We start from the raw sequence: 4,012 nt of genomic DNA on the forward strand, positions 1-4,012 counted from the left end.
GTGGAAAGCATGGAGAGCTCAAGGAGGTCGGCCAAGTGCTGCTGTGAGCTCACTGCTTCTTAACCAAGCCACGCTGATACCATTGCTGAAATTTCCATCATTCTGTAGGACATTATCATAACATTAACAGAGGAAAATGTTATAAAACTTTATGCAACTTTTAAAGTTATCACTGGAATATGCTGAGTCATTTGGTTCTGTGTAAAGTACAAGTAATTAAGAGACTGACTTTTTTTGTACTTGTGAAGCTAGCAGATCATCTGCATGAGACAGGCAGCAATGATGAGTTGTTATATGTTGTTACTGGAGGACAAAGGTTCAAGCCAATATTCACACTGCAGTCAATGAGAGGAAGCGGGCCAAGGCAGTGGGCTTCTAGAGTGGCACAAAGTGAAGGTGCAGCCAGTATTAGCAGGAACAGCATTTGCCGACTGGCTCATCCTGAGGCTTTTCCAGTTTTATGTCAATCATGTCTTCTCTGCTTCTGTCCTGTGTGCTTTCCATTCCAGTCAAAGTTACGGCCACTCATTGGAGGAGCTGCTTTATGTGTATCCTGCATTTTCATTAGTTTCAATAAACATGACATTCAGTTCTTGGGCTTTCCTCTCCCTCCTCAGCAGACATTAGTTTCTTTTCAACAACATCTGTTTCATTTCATTCTAGCATAATGATAACACCACTTTATTCTGTTCTGACATCGTCAATCCATTTTGTAGTTTGCTGGATGAAATTGACACTAGTAATATCATAAACTACTATGGCTGCAGCAGAATTGTGAAAGTAAGTGGAATGAGGCTATGGAAACGTTCCTGACCCTTAGTATTCCCCCACTGTAGCCTCATTGCTCAATCCTGCAAATACATTGTTTTTGGTATAAAACCAATGCCAATTGTTGTCTGGTAGGTGTTGTCAAAAACATCATACATGAATCTGGTGATCAAGAATGTCTTTCCAATGCTCTACTCTCCCAGGATTACTCAATGGATTCCCGAAGTGTCCTTCCATGGACATGATGGAGCCAGAGGAGCTGCTGCAGCTTCAGCCCAAAAGACATCCGACACTGATGCCTACTACCACTGGCTGACCTTAACAAAAACAAAACATAGAAAAATAAATAAAAAAAAGTGTGGGTCAGCATAATAGCAGGTGCATGGCCCACTGGAGGAGCAAGGCTGGAGGGCAGCATCCTCCACTGCTTCCCTGGAGAGTAGTCTAACAATGAGTGAGGCCCACAACCTGTGTGCTGAGATGGCGGGTGGTTTCAAAACAATCAGGGCTGTGCTCATGGTTCCCGAGGCAAGTGCCTTTCCCTGCCTCAGCACCCAGGATGGAGACTGCCTGCAAGAGGCTGAAGGTGGTGAAGCGGCATCCTCAGACGCATCTGGGACCTCTTAACACCTAGCTTCTCAGTTCCCATCGCTGCAGCTAATGCTGCCATTGCTGCAGTCCAACCTGCCAAGAGCACAAGCCACTCGCACTGAGCAGGGCAGACCGGGCGCTAGCTTGTCACCTCTCTGACCAACGTCGTGCTGTGTCACTATGGCTTCTTGTTTTAATTGTTTGGAGAAGTCTCTCTTCCATCAATTTGATTCCACAATGACAAAGTAGGTACCAGCACAGTCTCATTACTAATTATCTCCTAGGGCTGCAATGAGGATTGATTAAGAAAGGTGAGAGACACTTGGTAGCCACACAGTGCTTTGGAGAGGCATAGGAGTTGTCTATCAGGAGAGACATTGTTCTAGAGACACTAGAACATGAGCAGTAATGATAAGGTCCTGCTCGTCCTTTTTTTCTCAATAGCTTTGCAGCAGTGTAAGGAAGGTGGAATGGACACCCTATGCCTTCTCCCATCCTTTGTAGGCAGGCTTCCATACCAGATTAAGGGTCAGGATTTACCATCCATCAATAAACCCCCTACTGACTAGGAAAATAGATGGTATGTTCTTCTATCCAATTTGTCCCAAAGAAGAAGTTCTAAGGTGTCGCTGTCCCGCAGCGACGGACTTGGTGCACGGAGCCGATAATAACACGCGTGGACCCTGACTGATGGTCAAAGCCGAAGTTTATTAGGGGCATCAGACTTTATACTCTGAAAGTCCGTATTGGGTAGGGGAGGAAGTATCCAGCTCATAAACAAAACCATCAACTGTTATCGCACTCTAGATTAGAATTCCTTTAGTCTTTACATCGCGCTAGGTGTTCTCATTTACATGCTGTTTACTCAACCTGTAGGAACTATCTCCCAACAGGTATGCAAGAGATAGCCATTTGGTCATTTTCATGCAAATACTGCCCAATGAACTGTAAACCTGTGCTCGCTGGCCTTCCAGGCTCACAATGTCCTCCTACAAATCCCCCTTCTGTGTTTAATAAAATTAGGCCTGAAAGTTGTAGCCGGGGGAACATGCTCTTGGAAGAGCAGAAGAATGGGGAGAAACAATGTTATATATATTAACAGCTATAATTTCTCCCGAGCTAACATGTTTTTGAATTCAACCTAAATCAGAGTTGCACAGGAACAGTGAACAGTTAACATCCATCATATGTAACAACTGAGTATAAACTTATCATCATAGTTTCTATACAGTTAGTATTAACAGTTGATGAAAGTTTTGGGGAGGATCTCAACTTACAATTTAAGCCTTGCCATTTATATAATTGAAGTGTGATTTTACAGATTTCTATGCATTTAGGATAATCAAAACAGTCTTATAATTCTACCAAATCATAGAAAAGCGTTAGGCAGGTAAGCAGGGAAATCTCCAACAACCTAGTGAATGAGGAAGAATTTAACTCTATATCCTAACTTAGTAAAGTCCATGAAAAGCAAATAGGTACAAGTTGGGTGATTATCAGTTAGCTGACCTTTATTAGTGTCTAGTATCTAAAATAATTTTTGGGCTCACAAGCAACCCTGATGATCAGTGTAAGAGAGGGCTGGGAACCACGGCTGGAGCTAGGTAAGAACTAGAGCAAGCTCCTCCTCTGAGTCCACTTGTCTCTGAGTGCCACCCGGGGCTCCTGGCTGAAGTTCCGATGTCACCAGACCCTATCAATCCCGTGTGGGAAATTCACTAGGAAAGGACTGACCTCAGAGTTCTCGGCCTCCAAGGGCACTCACCTTCCTTGTAATCCCCTTGGCAGTCGGGATAAGGTCCTCCTTGATGAGGCAGGCATCCACTGCTTCTGTAGTGAAAGCACATGGAAGACCTCCGGGGGTCTCTGGGACTAGGATAGAGAGCTCCTCTTATCCTCCTGCTCCGCCTTGAGATCCCTTCCTGCTCTGTACACACAACCTCCTTTAAGAGGGTGTCAGAGTCGTCCTTGGATCCCACCACAAATTAATATGGCTTTTCTAATGTCTAAGGCAGTTAAGAATTTATTATCTATGAATAATAATTTACACTTAAAGTCTTCCTCAAACATCCTAAGAAGGTGGAGAATTTCTCTGCACTCCTGACCTGTAGTGGAACAAGAGGAATATTAAACCAATTTAGTTTTCAGTTCTTAGAGGCAGTTCTACTGGGGCTTCCATCTTCTCCAGGGGCAGCGTTGCGTTGAAGGGAGCTGCTGCACTTCCAAGGTCAGATGAGCCATAGGGAAACCACAGTTTTGAAGATCTATCAGGAAATTCTAGGGGTAAGAGCATAACCTTTCCCATAGATTATTAGTGTTCCACATTATCAATCATTCAGTTGTATTATCAAATACATTATGAGGTCAGGGAGAGTTGTGCTTGATGCACCAATCTCTTAGAACCTCCCATGTCACCTGGTATTGGGAGGGGTTTGTCCTTCTCCAATATTTCCTTGATGGTGATGGATCTTTCAGGATGAGGTCGTGAAGCTGTCTTACTGCAGGAGCTTCCTCCAGTGAATGGAGTCCAGGACTTTACAAGTAGGCATCCACACAGGCTGCAGCTCAGTTCCTGGGAAAATAAGCATATCCTCTTCCCACAGTTAGCAAGGGGTCAGGACCTCTACACTTGTGAGTGGCTAGGTCCCTCCAT

At 44.3% G+C, this 4,012-nt stretch overlaps 1 pseudogene; it reads right to left on the minus strand.

Moving 5' to 3' along the window:
* Positions 1-408: 408 nt before the first annotated feature.
* On the minus strand, positions 409-1,011 carry LOC121156617 (annotated as a pseudogene).
* Positions 1,012-4,012: the final 3,001 nt, after the last annotated feature.

Source organism: Ochotona curzoniae, unplaced genomic scaffold (assembly GCF_017591425.1).
Source record: "Ochotona curzoniae isolate NIBS_2020 unplaced genomic scaffold, NIBS_Ocur_1.0 contig_3437, whole genome shotgun sequence".
NCBI lineage: Eukaryota > Metazoa > Chordata > Mammalia > Lagomorpha > Ochotonidae > Ochotona > Ochotona curzoniae.